General features: G+C 49.6%; 1 long non-coding RNA gene across 1 annotated transcript in view; it reads right to left on the bottom strand.

Annotated features, from left to right (window-relative positions):
* Nucleotides 1–23,743, bottom strand: part of LOC138453293 (uncharacterized) — a 162,947-nt gene extending 139,204 nt beyond the window's left edge. Inside the window, exon 1 of the long non-coding RNA XR_011260397.1 lies at nt 23,607–23,743. This is a non-coding gene — a long non-coding RNA (uncharacterized lncRNA). The remainder of the gene's footprint in view (nt 1–23,606) is intronic.
* Nucleotides 23,744–24,049: the final 306 nt, after the last annotated feature.

Raw genomic sequence — 24,049 nt, 5'->3', positions numbered from 1 at the left:
AACTAATCAAATACAGAGAGGCTCTCGCTTCACACCAAGGTGGTTTCAAATCTCCCCTTGGCCAGTGGGTACAGGAACAAGGATGGGGAATGGAGGGGTGCACCAAGAAGAGCCAGTCAGATGGTAGGTGTTGGTGTCCATGGGAAGTAATAAGCCCACAGAGTGTCCACAATAGTGTTTGCAAAGGTTAACATCCGGCAGGTGGCATGTGAATGTCTCCCTTCCCACTAGTTTAGGGTGTCTGGTGTCCATTCCTTTCTGGTGCTGACCAATGGCAGATGAATAAAGACCCAGAAGTCAGCACAATTATGTTATAACTAATTGCATACTGTTTGCACGGAGGAGTGGAAAGTAAAGTGGTGCCACATGGGTTGGGGAGGAGCCCAAAGAGGGCAGGTCGGTTTGCTCCAATCATGTCTAACCAACGTTTGTATAACCATCGGGGTATGAGGTAATTTAACCAGTCAGCCTCATGAGAACCAAAGAGATGTGATGAAACTGTTTCTAGCTGTATACACATTGTATTAGCGCTATAAAAGTACTGATCACTGTGAGCCAGATTGTCAGCTGTCATCAACCAGTTCTGTTCCACTGTGCTCCTTGATTTGTGCTTGCCCAGCTGTAATAAACAGTGTTACTTCTTGCCTGGTGTGCGCTCCTTTTTGGACTACTACTGGTAACTTTACAACCTAAAGCATTCTGTGCTCTTATATCATCTACATGGGGCAGATCGCCATCTCACTCACTAACAAAGAAGCAAGCATCAAGAAGCCATGCACACAGCAAACATTGCATGTTACAAATATCACACAACCCCACCACATATGATCTACTAATATTCGTTTTGATCACTGAATCCTGACATGGTTCCCTAATTCTAAACCACTGTCAGTAGTTGTTAAGGGCTCGCTGAGAGCATGTGCAACCTCTAGTACACAAATTCTCCCATTGCCTCGACACGGCCAGTGTGGAAAAGCAAGCCTTACTTTCCGCAATCAAAATCTTTCACTGACACACTCTTAAGCAGTGATTAAGCCAAAATATGTGTTACTTATCAAATTAAATGCTTCCCACAGGAGAAATAATGGGTGCAAGAGGAACACATTGTCACGATCTAAGAACCTGCATGGTATGAAAGAGTTTAGGTTCAATTGAGACCTTACGTCACTTGCACATAGAATGCGAGAAATTGGAATGATTAAGAGTGCAGATCTTCCACCCCTCTGTTAGTGATATGAGGATGAAGCACAGGGATGCTTTCTGGCAAAGACTATTTCATGGCAAACAAATATCTATTATCAGTGCAATTTTGAACTATTGGAAGATCCTGGAAGCTAGTTATTTGAATTAGGTAGAAGACCATTGGCGTTTTTCCTTTTGTTAGATGATATGTATTTAATTCAGCAAAGTCTGCATTTTCATACTGGTTTAAATGGTTGACAACATGTTTTTGGGGGGATTGGTGACTTGAGATCATCTGTTGTATTCTGTTTTTTGTGTATTTATTTGTCGGAAGCAGAAGGTTTGATTTAAACTAATATTGCTTGAATAAATACAAAATTAAAATGAAAGTTAATGCTTTACATTCTAAATGCTAAATTTATGAACATATGAAGCTGGTTTTAAATTAGCTCTCATCATGAAATATGTAGAATAGACAGTGATCACCAAATATCTCTTCAGCGCAGAGACACGTTTTATCCTGTAAACCCATTTACTGAAGGGTTCTAGACTGGCAAAAGAAGACATAGGGAGAGTCCTGCCGACGTGGGGGATTGGTACTTGTGGGACCGATGTTTGTATGAACATCATGCAGATTACCTTTGTGAGCACACCCAATTTAAAGGAAGCCATTTACAAACGAGAGCGCCTGTGGTGTCCTTACTTTATAATCGGTTCAATGCCGAAAAGGACATGGCTTGGAATGTAAAGGTGGGCTTGGGCGCTGGCCATCGATGAGGTGATCCAGTGAGATTCACGCGGTCTCCTGGATCCAATGTCCATGCCCAGGGGCATACATTGATGATCCCTGTTATGCAGGGGTGCAACTAGGTTAAACTTTCAGGGGACTGACCTATCAAATGTTGGGAGAGGGGCAGATTAACTTGTGTCAGGCAACTAACTTCTTCGCACAGTCTAATGAGACTATCCTGGTGCTGCTTCAATGTTATAAGCAGTTAACTCTCTCCTTTACATTTGAAGCCACACACTTAATGACAGCTGTGAGAATGAGCTGTCTCCTGCCGCTCTACCCTTCCCATCATTCCCCTGACATGTGAGCACTAACATCCCATCACGATTTCAATTGCCTAAAAAGGTATGCGTACAAATGCAGTTGGTAACAATGAAATGTTTTATATCAGTAATTGCCGGACCTTTGTTAACTGGGCACAATTTAGTGTCTATGGGGGTCATTACGAGGTTGGAGGTAATGGAAAAACGATGCCGGTAAGGGATTACCGGCACTGCATACCGCTCCGGCCTATTACGAGTCAGCAACCCGGTATCAGTGCCACTGCTGATACCGTGCAACCCTGTACCGGCATGCGCGCTGGCATGCGGCCCTTTGGCCCGGCAATACCGGGATGTTGCAAACAGGAGGAGATCACAAGTCATGCGGACATGCAAATACCAGCATCATGAAGGCGGAAATAAGGCATACCAGGATGCCGGCATCGCGAATCACCTGCAAACAGCAATGTGCAGTGTGCCCAACTGCCACAGGTGCACACATTCAGCACAGGTGGAGGCAATGGAGTCTGGCCCAGCACAAAAGGAGCACACCCACCCACCACACCCCATTCCACACCAAAATGATTCCACTTGCAGTAGCAATATTGGGGCTGGAGGACATGCTTGCATTGCTACACCAGCAACAACAACAACAACAACAACAACAACAGGCACCACAGAAGAGACGCAGGAGGAGAAGGAGGGTGAGACAGGCCCAGCAAGCCCCACCAGTGCAGCCAGTGGTACCACGCAGACAGCCCCCAATCCCTCGCATCAGAGCCAGTCCATTCAACCTAACCCCTGAGCAGATCCACACCCTGTACCGTCTGGACCGGGACACCATCACCACCATTGTGGACATGATACACAACGACATTGTCAGCCTGATTGAAATACGCGCCGCCATCCCACCACTACTGAAGGTAGTGTCTGTGCTTCACTTCCTGGCCACAGGCACCTACCAACACACAGTGGGACACATGCATGGCATTTCACAACCCTTATTTTCTCGCATGCTGAACCAAGTGCTGGATGCCCTCCTGAAGCACTCAAGGAACTACATATCCCTACCACGGACTGCCCAGGAGATCTTTGACACAACAGTTGGCTTCCATGCACTGGCAGGCATGCCAAATTGTATTGGTGCACTTGACTGCACCCATGTTGAATTGGTGGTCCTGCATGCCACTGAGGTGGTGTACCGCAATCGTAAACTATATCACTCCATCAATTTACAGATGGTATGTGACTCCTGCAAGATCATCACACATTGTTGTGCCCGATTCCCAGGATCAACTCATGACTCAATGGTCCTGCGGAACTCCACGCTACCACGGTACATGGAGCGACATGCAGGACGACGTGCCTGGCTGCTTGGTAAGTTGCATGACAGGCACATGGCAGTGTAATGGGGGGATAGATGCACACACCACCATGGCGTCATTGTTGTGGTGACAGCACAATGTCCACATCGCAAAACACTGTGCCCCAAAGCATGCCAAACTGAACATGACAACCAATCCCCTTAGCAATGATGGAAGCTGCACACCAATTACAACATGCCTAACTTTCAACCACCCCACATCCCACAACACGTCCACCCCCCATCATCAGACCTCACCCTCCGTAACACAATCAAGCAACATGCTGTGAGTATGCACAATGTAAATGTCAGCAGCAATTCACTTCATAGGACAAGCATCCATGAGAGTGCACAAATCAAAACCACCAAGGGAATACACTGCTTGTCACAGGGCCACCACCATAGTAGCGCTGCATGTCACCATGGGAATAATAAGCGCTGAATGATCAATAATGCTGAGACAACTGCCAATGCTGCCAGTAATAAAATCATACTGATCACTACACATCACATATTTAAAACGAACAGCAGTATGCATCCACAGTGCATGAGCAACATGAAGGGAGTGTACACCGTGTATCATCTTGAAGACGCAATCCACACCATAAAACCATGGCACAGCACACATTGTGGCAAAGTAAAATGTGTGCATACAACCAGGGACATGTGCATGTGAACAACAAATATCTTTGGCCTGTTGAAGGCACGGTTTCACTGTCTCAGCAGGTCGGGTGGGGCACTTCTGTACGGGCATGAAAAGGTGGCCAAGATCATCATGGCATGTGCCATACTGCACAACATGTGCATCCGAAGGAACGTGCCTCTGCCGCCTGACATTGAACAGCAACCACCAGGTGGGGATGAAGATGAGGAAGATGATGGGGTTGCACATCATGCAGGTGGCGATGCACAGGAGGGACGTGCTGTGTGCCAGTCTGTGATAGACCAATATTACTAAAACACATGGATGCAGAGGATGCCATGGAGGTGGAACTCAGGGCACTGGGTGTGGGGGTACATGGACACTGTGCGCTGTAAACCAATAAAGCACACATACACAATAACCAATGTCCAGTCATGTGATTTTTTGGTACACAACGGGTGTATTCAACAAGAAGTATGTACATAGTGCTCTGACCCTCCACCCCATACACCCTCTCCCCCTTTTGCCTCCCCCCACAACTCCCCCACACACCCTCTCCCCCTCCCCCACAACTCACCCACACACCCTCTCCCTCTTTCCTCCCCCCACAACTCCTCCACACACCCTCTCCCCCCTCCGCCTCACCCCACAACTCCCCCACACATGGTGTGCAATCGAATGCTGCAGGTGTCTGCATCAATTACCATATTCAGGCTGCCCCTGCTACTTTTGGCCACTTCCCGCCTCTGGTGGCGGCATGTCTGAGCACTGCAAGGTGCGCGCAGACCTGCGCAGGGGGCTGGTCTGTGTAGAGCTCGAAGAGGAGCCCATGCCCACTTGCTCCAGTCTCGGGGCAGGACGCTGTGCCTCCAAGGCATCCGCAATTCGGCTAAGGACCTGCCTCACTGCAGACAACTCCTCGCAGATGCGAGTTGTGCTCGCCTCAATGGCCACTTTCATGGCCGCTGTGTTGTTCCGGCCCTCCTGCCTTGCCAGGGCACCATCAGATACGAACTGTCTGACTAGCCCTGTCAGCTCCTCCTGGCGCTGCTCCATCAGTGGCATTAGAGGTGGACGGCGGCGGAAGGGCTGTCTGCGCTTTCCATGATGCCGCTAAGGTGGGTTTTGGGGACTTTTGCGGCAAGCCGGTACTATCGATACTGGCATGCCGCTACGCGCATGCACGCATACTCGTAATCGGACGCTGTTAGCAGCGTCATCGCTACACGGACACGGTATTACCTCCATGCCGGTAGAAACTGTTTTTTACCGCGAATCTCGTAATGACCCCCTATGTCTTTCCCGTCATGCTACAGCTCTGTAGACCAGCCAGGGCATGTCAACATAACCAAAGCTTTTGCAGCGTGGCTTATGTGATGCCATGCCCTTGTCACAAGACATTGTCAGCATGGTCACAAACCCATATTGGCTGGCATCCATCTTGTTTCCCCAGTCCACAATGGCAGCAGTGTGCAGTGTACATTGCAGTATCATAACATGACACATCCTGCATCTAGGGTATATGGTCACCACCTGGTCCATGGGGACAACGCCCATAGGAGGTGACAGCTCTGCATTGTGTGGGTTCCTACCGAGTGCCACCAAGGTATACTGAGTTCGGGAAAATGATGGTCTGTGCATCAATCTTAGCCGTTAACCTACTCCCATTAAGTGGGGGTTAGCCACAAAAAGCATTATGTTCTTCCTCCAAAATAGCAATTAAGCCCAATTTATTTTAATTGACAGTGTATTAAACTTTCAATTGAGTTCCATTGGAATAGGCGTCAAAGGGATCTCCTTACATTCAGTGCTTAATTTGTTAAAAATAATAAGTGCCACGGCCCACATGTTTCCTAGCACTCCTGTGACACTGCATGCAGGTGGGCAGTTCCTCACCACTGCTACCACCACCCATAGCTGCTCCCCACATTGTTGACGTATGTGGGGTTACAATACAGCTCGCACCTGCTCATTGTGGTTAATGGATGCACTGACTATCAGCGCTTCATAATTATAGTGAATCGGATACAGTAATTGCTGGGGCTCAAACAGAAGTGCCAGGGCTGAGCCCTGGCAAACACCCCCACAAATGATGAAGCCCTGGTTACAGTGTGGGCAGGGCGAGATCGTGGAGTAGGCCGTCTTTACGCATAGCTTTGGCACTGCTGGACCCATACCTTCTCCGTGAGATCCAGACACCACCCACATGTCAGAGGGCGCTCACGAGGATCCCTTACATCTTCTCGCTGAAATGGAGTACAGTTGGGAAGGGTGCTCTCCTGTGCCTCAATTCAATTAGGTAGCCCACGAGTGCCCAATCCTAGTGCCAACCCTACCACACTCGCAGGATAGCCGGGAGTACAGTAACATTGGTGGAGAGAATGCATGATTTCGAGATTTGGAGACACGTGGAGTACCAACATGGACTCATATCACGTACAAAAGTAACTAGAAACATCAACTCACTTTATTTTGAAAGCATATGACACTAACTTCTCATTCACAGCAGGAACGCCACCTTGTTGGCCCCAAGATACTCTCTGGGCGAGGGCCACCATCAAATTAAGACCAGCAATTCAAGCTGGCCATGGCCCAAAGAGCGAGCAAAGACTTGGCACAACCACGCATGCCATGCAGGGCATTGCGCAAACAAACAAGAGAAACAGTCAGGCTGATGCCCAGGAATCAGGGCTCATCATCAGCTCCCATCACCAGGCATATGTTGCCAATGGCTGTGTGGAGTGGCAACATACATCTTGTGCCTACCTTCAAGCCTGGCAAAATGCATCCACCTCCAATAAATGGAGGGTGGCGGGTGCTAGTGCAGGGTCGCCGGTCCCGGGCAGCGACATCTTTTTCGATGTGTGTGATCGGCTCTGTTTCATTTACTACAGGGGTCCTCAACCTGTATCTCTCCTGATTCTTTGGACTATGACTCCCATGGTCCTTCACCATTGACAGTGCTTGCTTGGGCTGATGAAATTGATAAATGTCACTATGCCAAATGGACAAGCGGTGGCTAACAATTCTGCACGGATGGCTGCTACCACAATGAACACAACGCTGACCAAGGTTCTACCTTGAAATGTAGCTGTGCTACACTTGACAGCCCATGGAACATTCGGAAAGTACAGGGCACAATAAGAAGGTATACCCAGACAGCTCACGCTAAGGCACATACAACTACAGAAAAGCCTTCCCAACGCAACCAATGGGATGTAATTCCCAAAGTGCCCCCCCAAACGGCCATTGATAGCTAGACTTTTGGACCCACTACCTTCAGAGGTACATGTAAAAATGGAAATGTGTTGTTCCAAGCAGGAACAAAACATTTCTCAAAAAGCACCATATTCTGAAAAACAGAGAATGTGATGTACTGACATGTACTGCCCTAGCAACCAGAGCGAATACTGGGCAGACACTATGGGGGATGCTTCTAGAAAAGCCCAGGCTTTGCATGTAAAGAAAAAGGAGTAAATAAATGGTACCTCTGAGGTATCAATCACATCTAGTTCACACGTTTTTCTTTTGCAATGAAGGCATTTCTCAAGGTATGATTCTGAGCTCGGGTTAAAATCAGTGCATACAATCAACATTTGTTTTCAGCACCACCATTCTGAGGTAGGTGGAAAGAGTGGAGTGGAGATGTTGTCCTTTCGAGCTGTAAGGGCTGTGAAAATCTCTCCACTTTTCTAATTTACCAACGTGTCCTTGAGCTTACAGTAAAGCAGAAAAGCGGTGCGGAAGTCTGGGAAATGCTTTAATTAACAAGGGGAAACGTGCAGTCGATGTTAATACACCGCATTGGTGCTGTATTTTAACTCTGTTTTTTTTACATGCAAAAGCATGGCTCTCATGCCCTTTGCCACGAGACATTCTCAGCATGGTCACTGTCCCATATCGGCTGGCATCCTTGCATTCCTGATGACTGCCAGGGGCGTGGTCAGGCCATAAATCAGGCACATGCAAAAGCTGAGGTTTTCATGTCTGCAAACAATAATTGAATAAAGGGTAGTGGGGTAAAGGGGTTAAAATAGGTTGGAATGGGATTGGGGTGGTGTTTTAAGGTTAAAATAACAGGGGGCCAGGGGGAACCTCCCCAAATTAAAAAAAAGAATAATAATTCAGTGTTTTTTGGTATTTTGTCTGCAATGAAATTTACCACTCTGTAATTGTGGTTGGTAAAATCTCATATAACCATTAATTCTTTATTAGAAAATGGTGCATTTAAGAAATGTGATGTTCCCCCTTGCAACAACACATTTCTATTTTTACACGGACCTCTGAATCGGGCCCTCAGTCTGCAGTACCACTGAAGGGTCAAGGACACTTTTGTAAATAAGAAAAGCGGCAGGCTTTTTAGTATGGCTGGCAGCGTAATTGTTGCTTATGCTGGCCCCAACTAAGACAGTTGTTATCAGCTTTTACAGCTGGAAAGCACAACATCGCCCCTTCAATCTTTCCACCCATCAGAATAGTGGTAGTGAAAACTGGAGGGGAGAATGGCACCATACTCATTTTGTCACTAGCACAGAGTTGGGCCCAGAGTGCCTCGTTTTCACTCCTTTTTTAGGAGATCAAACGTGGACCTCTGTGAGGCAAATAGGGTTGCAGTGTTGGCCCTATCGTACTGATGGTTGCAGTGGCCGTTGTCAGGCCGTAAGGCACAGGTGTTCTACAGTGTCGGAAAGTGGTGGATTTGAGCTGCACCCTCCACATTTGTTATCACTGAGAATATGGTGCACTTTAGAAAAGTGTGGGTCTTCCAAAGAACCCCACAGTTCTACGTTTGCACAAACCTCAGAATCAGAATTCCCCATTTCTTTTTTTTGAACTTTGTTTTATTAGCATTTTCATAATATAACAAACGGGCATGAAACATTTACAGCAGAAAAACTATACTTATGGCAGGCCCAATAACCCCCCCCCACACACTCCCCCCACGGACCCACCCCCCCAAACAAACTTAGTCCCATTTACGCCTCCTTCTTTTAGGGAGACGCGTAGAAAGCTCAATGTATCCGGAGCTTGAGAAAGAGCCTGAGTGTTGACTGCATGTGTGGCTGTATAACGTCCGCCAACCCCCGGGGCGTAGGTGCCCGTTCCCTCCATGTCACCACCCTGTGGATCAGTGAACGCCCCGTCCCCAGGTCTGCTGTACCCCGTACCAGTTTGCTTGGAATGTGCCCAGATCATTGTTCATCATTGCTGTGAGTTTATCCATCAGGAACATGTTTTTAATCTTTTTTAGCCAGTCCTCCTTTGAGGGGGTCTCCGGGCTCTTCCATTTCTGGGCTAGGGCCACCTTCCCCGCCCTCAGCATTTTCTCCCACATTCTTGGGTATCTGGCTATGTCCGCGTCCTCAGGGGGGAGGCCCAGTAGCATTGTTAGAGGGTTTAGTGGGAGTAGTTCCTGTGAAACTTCAGCGATCCAGCCTCTAACCTCCCCCCAATACGCCTGTGCTTTCGGGCAGTGCCACCACATGTGCCCTCTCGTACCGACCTGGTCGCAACCCCTCGGGCATGCGGGGGACACTCCCGTAAACATCTTCGACAACTTCGCGGGATCCCTATGCCACCCCTGAAGGATCTTGAGGTTGTGTTCCATGTACGCTGTAAATAGGTTCCCATGGAAAGCTATTTTAAATAACCTAGCCCAGGCGTCTTCAGAGATCTCCTCCCCCGCCAAGTCATTCCAAAAAGTACAGAATCTCCTCCTTTCCCCCAGGTTAACAGTGTTCAGTATTCTAAACAGCCCTGATACCGCCCCCTTCCTGGTGGTCGCTGTGTCCAGTAATTTCTCAAAGGGGGTCAGCTGTCTTTTCAAATTCTGGCCCCAGGATTGGTCGCATAGGATTCCCTTCAAGCGGAGGTATTCAAATATTGTGAGGGACCCCTGCCCCAGGGCCTCTCTCAAATCCTCATAGGGCAGAAACTCTCCTTCCCTGAACATTTGCCCCGCCCACTCCAACCCCGAGTCGGACCAGGACTGTGTGTTGCGGAACCCCCTGCTTCCCAGTTTGAGGGGGTGACCCCAGAGCGAGGACATCAGTGATGGCCATGACGTTAGGTGAGCCGTCTGCGGGCTTTCCTTCCAGATCATCCAGAGGACTCCCAAAGTTGGGTGAGATTTAAGTCTATTCAGGATGAATTTGCTTAGGGCCCAAAGGAGGTCCCGAACCTTAAGCGGTTGAGCGTCGATGTCCTCCAAGTACGACCAATATGTGCCCATCCCCTCTTTCATGTGTTCCAGAACTACACGCAGCAGGGCAGCGCGGAAATAGAATTGAAAGTTTGGCAGCCCAAACCCTCCCTCCTCCCTCGGTAGGGTCAAGATAGCCTTTGCGGTTCTCGGGGTCCTTCCCTGCCATATAAATTCACGCACCGCGTTCTGAAGGACCCTGAAGGTTTGGTCGGGGACGTTAGTCGGGAGGGCGGTAAAGAGGTAAAGTAAGCGTGGGAGTATGTTCATCTTCACTGCCGTCATACGACCGTACCATGACAGAATCATTGCCCCCCACCTCCTAAGATCTGCAGTGACCTTCGACACAACGGGATCGTAATTGGCCTGGGCGAGGTTAGATAGGTCCCGGGTGAGAAGGACTCCCAGGTATCGGATGGAGGCTTTCCCTACTGTTATCCCTTCCAGGCTGACCAGGGGGTCCAAGACCGGGTCCAGGGATCTCATGGGGAGCAGGACTGATTTGGAATCATTAATCTTAAGGCCCGAGAGGCGCCCAAAGGCTGCCATCAGGGACAAGAGGGGGGAAGCGAAGACACCGGATCCACCAGATAAGCCAGGATATCGTCCGCGAACAGGGAGAGTTTGAATTCCACTTCACCTCTCCTTATCCCCCTTATGTCCGGGTGAGCTCTGACTGCAATAGCCAGGAGTACCATGGAGAGGACGTAGATCAAAGGGGACAATGGACAACCCTGCTTTGTTCCCCGCGAGAGGGGGAATGGTTCTGACAACTTGCCGTTCACTTGAACCCTGGCCTTTGGGGCCCTGTATAGCGCCACCACCCATTCCCTAATGTGTGTCCCAAAGCCCATTTTCCAGAGGGTGAGTTCCATGAATCTCCACTCCATCCTATCGAACACCTTTTCCGAATCGAGGGACAGGACGCTTGCATCTAGGTCAGACACCTGGGCATAGTGGAGCAGGTCAATGGTTTTACGGATGTTATCTGAGCCCTGTCTTCCCCTGATGAACCCCACCTGGTCACCGTGGACCAGTTTCGGCAGGATCCCCTCCATTCGCCCCCCAATCACCTTGGCCAGGATTTTTACATCAATATTCAACAGAGAAATTGGGCGGTAAGAGGAACACTCCGCGGGGTCCCTGCCCTCCTTGGGGAGAACCACTATGATTGCCTCCATCATGGAGTCCGGGAGGGAGCCCCCCTCCGGCACCGCATTAAACACCTTCACCAAATGGGGGGAAAGGGTCGAACGGAACCTCTTATAGAAGTAGACCGAATAACCGTCCTCCCCCGGGGAAGTGCCCGCTTTCATACCTTGGATCACACGTTCCACCTCATCCTCGGTCACCGGACCCTCCAACCCCTTCGCCATCTCTCTGGTCAGGGCCGGAATCTGTAAAGAGTTTAGGAACCCCTCAAACTCCGCCTCCCCCCATTGTATTCCGATGAGTATAACTTCTCATAGTATCGGCGGAAGGCCTCGCCAATGTGGGGTGTGTCGTGGCCTACCTCACCCACCTCGTTCTTCACTGCCTTCACCAATCTACTTCTCTGAACCTCCCTCAGTTTCCAAGCCAGGATCCTGTCCACCCTATCCCCCTTTACGTAATACTTTTGTTTGACCAGTTGGAGACTTCTCTCCGTCTTGTGGAGGAGGAGATCCCTCAGCTGGAGCCTGTAGTCAGCCAGGGCGTCCACCTGAGCGTGGTCCAAGGGGGCCGTGGGAGGGCCCCCCGGTTGGAGTTGGGCAATCTTTTCCCTCAAAACCCTTTCCTGGGTCTCACTTTCCCTTTTTTTCTGGGCTCCCATTTTGATCAGGACTCCCCGAAGGGTTGCCTTGAAGGCGTCCCATAAGGTATGCAAACCTACCTCCCCATTATCATTGAGTTCAAAGAAATCCGTGATGGCCTTGAGAACCTCCTGGGTTAGGACCTCGTCTTTCAACAGGGAGTCGTTGCACTTCCACCTCCCCCTGGGATCGCTGTACCCTCCCCTCGCTATAATGATGCGGACCAGAGCATGGTCGGACCAGGGGACGGGGTCACCCTGTGGCCAGAAATGAATGGGTGCAGGATCTCGTCCACCAGAATGTAGTCTATCCTGGAAAATGACATGTGGACAGCTGAGTAATATGTGAAAGAAGGGGCGTCCGTTCCGGGGGTCGGAATCGTGTCCATCAGAACCAGCTCTGAGTTGACCCTTTGGAAGCTACGAGCCATGATCTCGTCCGCCGCCCTGGAGGGCTGGGGTCCAGCACATTTCCTATCTCGGGCAGGGAGTCTCTTGCACGAAGAGAAAATCGAGGTTTGCCCTTCTAAATTCCCTGCAAAGCAGGGATCTCTTCGTAGGGGTGTTTAGGCCTTGTACATTAAGGGAGCCCACCCCCAGGGTGGGCAGACTATCAGCCATGATCTAGAATTTCCTCTCTCACGGTCAACTTCTTCCCATAGCTCTTCCTTGCATGCTCCCTTTGGATAGCTTTTTGTACCCCTGTGCCCCCCTCCCCTACCCCTCGGGTGGGCCTAGAACCAATCCCCAACTGCCCCCCTTCCCCAAACCCTAACTGAACAACCCCAACTTTTGTGTATCCCCCCATCCCCCACCCCGGCGTCCAGCCAATTAGTTCCGCCATCACTGGCTTTTGGCCGAACCACCAGCCTGCCCACCTCGGCCAGGAAATCCACGTAAGAAGCTCATCCCCTTGAGCCCCCCAAAACCCCCTCTCGGCTGCGTCCCGTGTGTGTACCCATCATACTTGCTGTTCGGTGGGACGATGTAAGTAGTGAAATCTCAGAATCTGCGCCCATCTGTCAAGGACCCGACTGGTCGACCCCGTATTCAATCCTCTGAGTCATTCCGTTCTCCGTCTTTCGCTGGGGAGGGAGTATTCATTTTCCTGAATTTCCTCGCGCCGGTGCGCCTTCTTCTTTCACCGGACGGGCCAGGGCCATTAGGTCTCCAATGCTCCGGCCCCGTTGGGCCTCTCCTGGGGTTCGAGTCCACTGTGTACTCCCGAATAGACTCCCTTATGTCTTCTTCCGTAATCAGGGTCGAACGTTGGCCCATGTATTCAAAAGTTAGGGAGAACGGGTAGCCCCATCTGTAGCTTATGCCCTTCTCCTTGAGCAGTTGCGTGAGGGGGCGGCACATTCTACGCTTGGCCAGCGTGTAGGCCGAGAGGTCCTGGTATATGGAGACCTGGGCGTTATTGTAGGTGATTTCTCTGGCCTTTCTGGCCTCCTCAGCACTTTCATTTTCTCCGTGTAATAGTGGAACCGGACCAAAATTGATCGGGGGGCTGCCGCCCTGCCCCCCGCTCTATGCACCCTGTTGAAGGTGGGTTCAGTTGTCATCTCTTCTGCGAACAAGAGGGTGATGATCTCGCGCACCACTCGGGTGACGTCCCTCTCCGTTTCCCCTTCCATTTCGGGCACACCAAAAATTCTGAGGTTGTTTCTCCTCTCCCTGTTCTCGAAATCGTCCATCTGCCGAGCCCTTTCCTCGTCCCTCTTCTCCAGGGCCTCCAGCCTCACGCATATTTGTACGTCCTGGGCTGCTGTAACAGTCTGTCCTCGACCTTGTCCACCCTTTGGTCCATTTTCTCAAATTTCTGGGCTATGTCGGACCGCATATCCCTGATTTCCTGTAAGATCGAGGCAAAGCCCCTTTCCATTGCAGCCGAGGATGGGGCTGCACCCTCCGAATGTGCCATGGTCCTCTTGAGGCTCGTGCCCCCGCTGCCCCTTGCGATTTCCTGGAAGCGGTATCCCTGTAGGGCTTCCCTCCAGCTCATCTGGTGCTTCCCTGTGCTCTACAGGCCAATGCTCCGCGATCCCAAGCAGGGGTGGGGAGTCCCCTCCGGCCCAGACCTTGGCCCCCCACACGGGCAGTCTCGGGGGGGAGCGTGCTGAAGAGGGGGAGGCACGGTCCGGTCACTCCTCGCCCAGTTGAGAGCTTCACAGATGCCCCCTGGGGTGCGTTGAGATCCGGGGGGGCGGGCACACGCCCCGCCAGTCCGCCGGCGGGGGCCTCATACCCTGGTCAAGCTCGTCATGCCAGAAAAGGGCCTCCTCTGGCCTCCCTGAGAAGGGGTGATGATGCCTGGAGGGCCCTTGTGGCCAGGCCAAGAGGGTTTTTCTCGTTGGGCGGGGGGGAGAGGGTCCGAGGCTCTTACCCCCAGCCAGTCGGTTCTTGTTATGAAGACGGGGGAGGGGCACCCCCGGGCTGGCACACGCCCCACCAGCGGCAGGCGGGGGCCTCACACCCGGGTGTCCCCCACATCGAGGTGCGCTGGCTCTGTGTCTCCAAAAAGGGGTGGGGGGTGGGCCGGGGCGTCTGACCAGACAGGGGGGAATGGTGCCGCAGCTCCCGCACCCGACCTTGTTCTCCAGAAAGTAGGGGGTGGGGGGGCCACCTCCGGGCGGGCTCATGCCCCACCCTCTGCAGGCGGGGGCCTCGCTCCCGGGTAATCCCGAGGGCCGGTGGCGCAGTTTCTATGTCTGGGGGGGGCAGTGTGTTCCGCCGGTGCGCTGCGGCCCCAGCCGGCGCCCTCCAGGGGTCCCAGGCCCCCGCGGCCCAGCTGCCATGTCCCTCCAAAGGGCTGCGCCGGCCCGCGATCGAAGTCCCTGAGAGGGGGGAGGGGCCAGATCCTCACTGTCCGCGTGGGCCGAGAGGGGGGCACCAGGCCCCAGAATCGCCGCGTCGGGCCTCCGGGCACCGAGGAAATCTTCGTCCTCCGCTGCGCAAGGGGATCCTCGCACGATGCTGTCCGGGTCGGGAGGAGGGATGAAGGGCGGGGGGATCCCGTCCCCCGGTCCGCTGTGGTGTCTCTGGGCCGTCGGGGGGCCGGTCCCCGACCAGGCCGGTCCTCCGATCCTGAGAAGGAGGCCGGTCATGAGGAGGGGGCAGGCCGAATAGTGGGTCCAAAAGGACGCGGGAGAGGTCTGCCTCTCCTCTGGCTCTGCGGCCGCCTAGGCCGCGCGCTGTCGGCCGCCCAGGAGTCCCGGGTCCTGATCTCCGGATCCCCAGGGACCCCGGACGCTGCTCTTTCGCCTGGTGGGTGCCCGGGGGGGTCGCCAGGCGAATCCGTCGAGGAGGATGTGCCAGGGGGGCCAGGGGGGCTCAATCCCCTGCGGTAGCCCGGTCAAGACGGGAGCTGTGCACTCAGGCAGCCATTGCTTGTGCGCCCCCTGGTGGCCTCCCAATTCCCCATTTCTAATGCTGATTGAAATGAGCTTCCTCTTACAGTATGCAGTGCCATGCAAACAGAAACTGCACCCTAAGTCATACTGTTCCTTTGCCCTCTTAATTTGGGCCTAGATCTTCATTTTGCCCAAACTAATAAAAAGGCTATATGCAGGAATTGGGACTTTGACATTTAATACATTTCAGCAGACCAAAACACTCGCCTACAAGAAGGAAATACCTTTTATATTATTCACATTTTATCAACAAATGTACATATTTTTCCTGCAGTTTGGTCACATGTGTCGCATTCCATCCTTTATTGAATGCAAACAAGATCAACGTTTAACAGTCTTCAAGTGCACTCATTTCTCCTCAGCAGGAGGTTTTGCATGGTGACAACTGCTGGCATTACAGAAAATTCCACATGCCGGCATACTTCTCGTTGTAACAGGCTGTCGGATTTACTTTGCATGACTTGTCATCTGTGTTGCAAAGCGAATACTGTTAGCATATGGCAAAGCACCGAAGAAAGTCACAGGATGGCTCATGAGGTTTATAAACATTGAAGAGAGACTGCAAACACTAAGCCAAGGTGACGGGATCAACATCGTTGTGCTGAACCTACTTTCACAGTCGCTAGAGGTAACTGGCAGGGTGGTTACTACCCTCATGATGGGTTGCAGCTGTTTGGGAACTTCAACTCCACCAGTGTCAACATAGTCCAGAAAACCTTCACTTATGGATTTTTTATTTGGAAAGAAATCCCTGCAAAGAATTTCCAGCTTGTTCTTGCCCTCAAGCCATGGACTGTCAATGTTGCTGGGCCACTGCTGTGCATGCAGACTAATGATCTGAGCAACAAGTGCCTCAGATTGTTCAGTGCAAGGACAGTTTATTGACCTATTACTTGTAGTAATTGCATAGAACCGTGAATGTGATTTGTTTGCCAATTTATGGTTACATTGGGGCAGATTCACTCTCGCCCGGTCCTCTCGACTCCTCGTGGTTGAAAGTCACACCTTTGAAGGACCCCTTTTCAATGGAAACAATCCATTCTTCCAGATACAAAGGCCCGTAGAGTTTGGTTGATCAGCTGATAGGGTCATCGGAAGAGACCCATCATCCCTCGGCAAAGCATCAGAAAGTACCCAATTTAGCAGATTGCATCTGCAATACCAGGTCAATTAAGTAGACAATCCTCGGATGTCAGAATTGTTTGGAGCCAAGTTAAAGTAGCACAATGACTGCTGTCACGTGAAGTACATGAGCTTGCCCTGATTGTGAACTGTCGGGTAGGAACCCTCCCCACCCCCCTGTTTTCTAATCGACCTCTGGCCCTGGACACTCCAGCTAATAGAAAATATTTGTTCAATCCTAAGAATTTGAGCTTCCAGATCTTTTTCACATTCTGAAAGTTTGTGTTGATTTTTGGGTGATTGGTGGTAGATCGCATACAGTTTTTTTTAACAAAAAACAAAGTTAGGTTTTTCAGGATATGAACCGTTTGAGTAGTGTCCGGCACAGTCAACATAATTCGGTGGCGCAGACTTGCCATTTCCCAATGAGGGTTATTTTTCAGCTAACCTTTCTAGAACACCAGAATTACGTCCTAGCATAACACTGCCACCATCGCTGCATACAACTATCACATTTACTGCCAGAAACTCATGGCAAAACCCATGTTTGTACAAACAGTTCAGCAGTGAAGCTTCACTGGGCTGTGCATCCCCTGTAGCCAATTGTACCACATCAAGCAAAAAGGTGAGTGGCTCCTTGCCACCAATTGAAGCACGTATCTAGACAATAAAAATGTAATGAGACATAACTGTTGTAGATTCCTCAATAAGAATTGACATTTTTGGAGTCCATTCCACAATAATTAAACAAAGCTTCCTACGCATTTCATAGGCAATCCAATCACTTTCTGTTGCTGCTGTGTGTTCACTGTGAAGTACAGACTCCATGCCTGCTCATTAGCAACCTGCAAGCCGATTTGATCTGGAAAGTCTAAAAAGGACAGATTCTTTTTAACACAGAAATGCAAAGTGCAAAACACCTTCACTGTTGATGCAAAGCAGTGTTTTTGTTGCTGAGCAATGGCAGACTAGCATCTCTTTCCTGGACACAGCTTGGATTGCACATGCCTTCCTGTGTGCTTCAGATATTTCTGCTCATGCACTTTGTTTGCGTAGAGAAGTCAGCTTGCTAGGCTTTATTGTGCCAGACAGAGCTATATTCCCAGAGATCCATTGCTTGAAAATGCTACAATCCTCAGACACTGACACTCGAAGTAGTTTAACTTCACAGCATATTGTGCACCCAAGAAGACAATATTCTGCACTTATCCATGGATACATTTCTTTGAATTGTGCCCACTCATTCAGGTCCCAAAGCTTGGACTATCCTTTTGCATAACAGCAACTCAATCATGTTTGGTCAATACAGCTTCTGTTTGTGGATTAGCTGGGGCATGGAATTCGCTTGACACGCTCCTCCAATAGCACTTTTAAAATAGCACTTTTTAAAGTCACCTGAATTTGGCACTGCAACCTCTTGATGGGATGAAGCAGGTTCCGGAGGAGTAACTGAATCGGACCTGGATCGCTTGGCTGTTTTAGCAAAGAAATCCATGATACCGGATTTGTGTCTGCATGGTGCTACAGAAATTCGGAAAAAAGTTTTGAAATAAGCTTGCTTTTAGTTTCATTTACTTGCATTTGTTGCTCTAATATGGAGTTTCAATCGTGAGGAGAAAAAGAATTACCGAAAAAGAATTTCTGCAAAAATGACTAGCTCGTTGACTTTGTAGTGTGGTTTACGAGAAAAACGTTCTTGCTTGCTTCTTGCTGTAATGGATGCAAATAGCTCCCCTCTCTTGACACAGGATACTTAGAAACAGACCTACGCGGAGCATGGCCGACCCTGGGGCTGAGCCTCTGTGCCGTTGCCCATGGCTCCACTGCCATGGGGCCCCTGCAGTCAGAGACCAGTTGACACTTGCAAATCAAATAATTCCGTTTGATTTCAAGAGGGGCTGCGCTGTATCCGGCACAATGATTTTTTTTGTCTGTCCCAGTGTGGCCCTTCTCCCTGTCAACTCACAACTCCCATGTCTCTCTAGAGAAAAATAGCTTCCCCACCCACGTCGGCAACCCTGGCCCATCAGATGCTAGTCAACAGGTCGACTCGGGACTCGCAAATGCAATTTATGGCTCTCTTGGTTTTTCAGAGCATTGAAAGTGGAAGCATTTCTTAAGTGATGATTCCTTGAAAGAACTGAGAAAGGTGTATTTATATTCGGAAGACACACGCAAAGTACCCGCTAGCCACCTAAATCAATGCCTTCGTCCATGATAATGAGTGTGCCATGCATTTTTTTAAATGTCTCTTGTAATATTCATGTGTTCTTATTTGACACACCAAAATGCATACTTGTATCTGTTATCACATTTTCCCCTCACCCTTTATGGAGCATGCCTTTGTCAAACAATGAAAAAGAACCAGGTTACCTTTTCACACATGTTTTGTTCTGACTATAAATCTTGAACGTACATTTCAAAAACCTACAGGCATTTTTTCTAGCCTTCTGCTGAATTGCATTCTGGTATTAGTAGTCTTCCATTCAAGATGGGGTAAACTAACTCCACAATCATACTCTTTTTGCTTAACATATTTCTTTAAATATTTATTTATTGGTCTAGTACTTTATTATAACTTGAGCACTTTTTAAAGTCACCTTTTTAAAATAGAGTATTGTTAAAAACCAAACATATGGTCTTGGGGATGGAGAGGGGAAACGAAGGGGGCATGTCAGTTCATGAGCATTAACTAGGGATGTGGGAAGAGAGACTGCTGTCCTGGATACTGGATATGCTGTTTTCCCTGGCCCAGTGCTGATTTTTAAGGCACAAGTCGAGGGCACATGTGGGTGGACATTATCAGCCCACTTTTTCCATTTTTTCCAGCGGGCGGATGCCATCCCCCTTGGGTATTTTGAGGTCAGCCTTATGAAAAAGATTTGTTTGATTGTGTGTTCGGCTACCGGCATTTGACCCCAGTGCAGATACCAACAAGACCTTATGAAAGTGTCATCAAAGCAAAGCATGTCATGTATTTGGGATTTTGCTTTTCAGGGAACATTTCAATATAAATTGTTGGGTTTAAAAGGTGCACACCTTTTATACTTTGCTGGCAACGTTATGGGAAATTCTTCTCTCTTGGGTTATATTTCACGTGGTGATGATTCATTTGTGAAAGGCCAATGCTCATTTGTCCTGTGCACCTCCTTCCATTAAGAAGGACCAAATGGATAAAATGTGCAGATTTCCCTTTAAGATGTTCTCTCTTCCTGTATGTATATCAATGGGCCCGCCCACATGTTTTTAAGTCTTGAGACATGCGGTTTTATTTTAACACATGAAGACCTTTGAAACTGCTTACTCTCACCGCCTCATAGCCTTTCCGGTAGATAGGGTCTGCTTCGATCGCGCTATATTTTGCTCTAATGCCCCAGGCCCAATCCCTGCCCTCACATCTTGAAACCTGCAGTCACAGCAGGAGACATTCTTTAGGTATGTAGTTTAAAATAATAAAAGCATTGCTTGGAGATTCATTCAAAATAATCCTCATCTGAAGTTCTAAATGCAAAGCATATTGCTACTTTGGACAACATCGTCAAATATACACGGCGGCACCCTTATGGATGAAAGGCATTTTTTTCTGAAGCAATCGAGAAACTGCTATAAACACAACTGTTTACATCATTTAGCCGAACAGTCACATTTTTTGCACTGCATTCCAAAGTCAGGTGGGGATTTTAAACCAAAGATGCTGGCAAACAATATTTCTTCTATCAGCTTAAGCTAGGTAGTTGTGTGTGTGCAAGTGCCTGAGTTCCACACTGGTCTCTAATGTGGCTATTCCAGTTAACCAAAGTGTGTGCTCCTGGGCAAATCGTTTTCTCACCTTTACCTGTCTGCCAAAATTAGAAGTCACTAGAACTGATTCAGCTCACACTGTTTGCTGCTTAAAAGAAGTCTCTGCATTTATTTTCTGAAGGCTTGCCTGGCAGGGGACAGCACCTCGCCTTTTCAGCCTTATGGGGCCGCCCCTCGCCAGCTGGGGAGGGGCAGCGTCACCATTAGGGCTGAAAAGGTAAGGCCAATGGAAGATCAGGCTTTTTTCCTAAAGACAAACTCCCTTGAATGCGCAGGAGCTTCAGGATATAAAAAACAAGGCCTCTGCTTCCAGCAGCCTCACGTTTCTCTCCATAATGGTGACGCGGGCCCACGGGCCTCTCTTGCTGGAAGGGATGCCTCGCAGGTGCGGCGGCACCCTTATGGATGAAAGGCATTTTTTTCTGAAGCCTGAAGCTCTCGCACATGAGCCAGAGCTTCAGGCTTTCGAACAAAAATCATTGTCATGTAGTGGCTGCGACTGCCAGGGGCGATTAGTGAGCCCCTGCAGCGCCTCGACTCAAAACGAGATTTCGGAGCCTGCCGGGGCTCCACCCCGGCCCACTTAAAGCCCTGGCCTATCTCTAAGTGCCTCAGTCCACTTATTCAGCAAAATTGTGAGTGCAGACAGCAGTGCTCACAATGACAACTAAGTGCTTTCTAAAAGTTCAAATTAGCTTGACCACCCTGTTCCGCAATTACTTGCAGGCTTCCTTGTGCAGAGCAGGGTTTGTAATCAGGACACTGGGTAAACTCAATGTGCAAGGGATACACTTTGAGCAAGCTTCAAAGTTGTTGCTGCTCAAATCATAAGGTTTCACAAAACATTGAAAGATGATTACGAAGTGGCGCTCTAGCGCTAATTGGGCTGCACTCCCTTCATGAGGCTGGGGATAGGAGGTGCAGGGTAACTTTTTCATCCCACTTAAGGCACTAGCAGGCCTGTACCCGGGCCTTCCTGTAGGCTCACATCCCTTTCATCCAGCGCAGACATAAGAATCCAGCGTCCTTACCGCCATCAGACTTGAAGGCAGAGGGAATTAAGCCCCTGGCTCTACAACTGAGGCCTGTGTACGTGCTCTGTGGGTTGGTAGAGCTGGGATAAGTATTAAGCCTCAAGACCCTTTCAAGTGCTGCTAAAACTCACCCCATCAAAACAGGGGAGATTAATCACGGACTAGATGGAGAGATTCCCCCCTCCTCCCTGCTCTCGAAGAGAGAGGCAGAAAATACTCGCACCTGCAGAAAGTTCCGGAAAGTTCTAATCTGCGCAGCTGTGTTTATAAGGATGACGATGTTTATAGTAAAAATACTTCCTTTGGCACCTGTCATTGGGGGCCAGTGGGTGTCTTCCAAAATCTCAAGGGCATGTAGTCTGAGGCTGCACTATCTGAGGTGGTTTATTAAAAACTGAGGCACCCGCCGTCTGTTATACCGACCGTGCGCTCTTTCTCACTCTTTCTCTTACTGCCATTTGCCCTCTCTCTCGCTCCATCTCACCCTATGTCTCTGTCTTTTTCTCTCCATCTCTGCAGGCGGTCGGTCGTCCCGTTGTCAGGTGTGTGTTTGCTAGAGGCACCCCAGCTTTTGCTAACAGCAGCGTGACCAGAGGAAAAACTAGATATCTTGAAAGGGGGCAGGGAGGAATGCTTTGTTGGTTTTACAAAGAAGCTATCAAAAAAGGGAGAAAAGAAGCTGTACTAAAATGAGAGTTGTTTTACTGAGCAAAGCACATATTCAAAACCTAGAAAAACCACAATAATATTTTTTTCAGCATAATACCTAAAATCAGCTACCAACTCAACGTCCTGCTCCTCCCACTCTCCAGGAAAGGAAACATCACACAGAGAAAGCACCGGATATGTACGCCAAAAACAGAGAAGGGTTCTGCATATGTAATCGTTCTGCACACCAAACAGTGAGTCTGCTTCTAATGAGCTTACAACACAGGAACCCATCTTAGAAGAAACATCCATGTGGGCACACAGCAATGGTGTGGCTGTAACTTAAGTTACCCACGGCTTGTGCGCATAAATCTGCCTACATGTCACTAAACAGCTCACTGTGCGGGTATGGCACCGTGGGCATCTATGGCTAAAGATGTGGCAACCTTCACACAACGATCATCTCATATGTGATGACAGGCAGGGCGTCTGTCACAACTAGGGCCAGCCTTAGAAGCTGCAGCACCCCGACAGCCAATCAAAAATGCGGTGCCCCTCCCACCACACGCCCCTGGTCATGCAGCAAGGGGGGGTGGGGGAAGGTGCAGCCACCCCTATTGTTTTAATTTATTTTATATTTATTTAATTATAATGTGCCTAATACCAGCGTTGTGGTTTGTAAGCACGGGATCGGGATTTGAACCTGCATGGTATTGCATTGTCTTGCTTCCAAGACAAACTGCGTTGCCTCTGGGCTATCCTTCCTCACCAGATCGGAGCGCATTTAATTTCAATAGGGCGCCTGTCGCTCCTTCTCCCACCACCCCAGCTCGGGTGAGACCTTGAAAGACTCCCCTGAACTGGTATGACAGGGTTCTGATGGCAGGGCACCCAGGGTGGCTGCCCGGCCTGACCTGCCCTAAGGCCAGCTCTGGTCACAACAGTGCCATTCCCTGACTTGACAAAGAAACGAATTGCATTTCCTGAATGTAAGCACTCTTAGTATTTACACTTAGAAATCCAAATACCCAGAGATCACCCAAAACCCACTAACCACTTCTCTCTTCCACTCAACCCGCCCCGCGCACCTACAACACATGCCCAGAAGGCTCGGAAATCAACCCTCCAAAACAGGCAAACCGCAGAGCACTCTCTAACCAAGCTAGAAACCAAATAACCTCTGACAACAAACTCAACCACAGGACACAGTCCCTTCCCGGTACAATACTTTGGGTTTGCTGCACATAGAATGAAGGACCCTTGTGTGCAGCAAACCCCAAGTATTGTTCTGTGTGTACAGTGGAAGCGCCTATTTAACGGAGGTCACGTGAATGGGGGAGAACCTTTACTACTTACCTGGACAGAGCACAGGATACATAGCTCATCCAACACACAGGTACCAAGAAGCCCCGACCAGCCACTGAAGAGAAGAGCACAGCAAACTCAAGTGCACTGATTCTCCTGGGGCTCAGAGCAGTGGGCTGGAATACAGGCCTAACTACATCTCAGCCTTGGCAGAGCGACCTTGCCGCAGGTGCCAGTGTGTCTATAGAGCTGTGCAGCATTCCTTCCATACAGCTGCGCCAGCCTTGATGCCACAGGTGCAGGGCCAGATCTAAGTCCTACCTGCCCCCTGGGGGGGAAATGGAAACTGCAAAGTCATTACCCACTCGAATCCTTTCTTCTACCTGACCTCTAACAAAGTGTCAAGTACGAGAATTCATTTAGATATCGGCCACCTCCTTCTGTCTGTGCATTGAGCACAAAAAGTGTATTTTAGTAGGTGACCAGATTTTCAA

The sequence above is a fragment of the Ambystoma mexicanum genome, chromosome 1p (genome assembly GCF_040938575.1).
Source record: "Ambystoma mexicanum isolate Mex_15411 chromosome 1p, UKY_AmexF1_1, whole genome shotgun sequence".
Classification (NCBI taxonomy): Eukaryota; Metazoa; Chordata; class Amphibia; order Caudata; family Ambystomatidae; genus Ambystoma; species Ambystoma mexicanum.
Note: the sequence above shows the minus strand (reverse complement) of the source record. Positions and strands in the feature narration are given on the sequence as shown.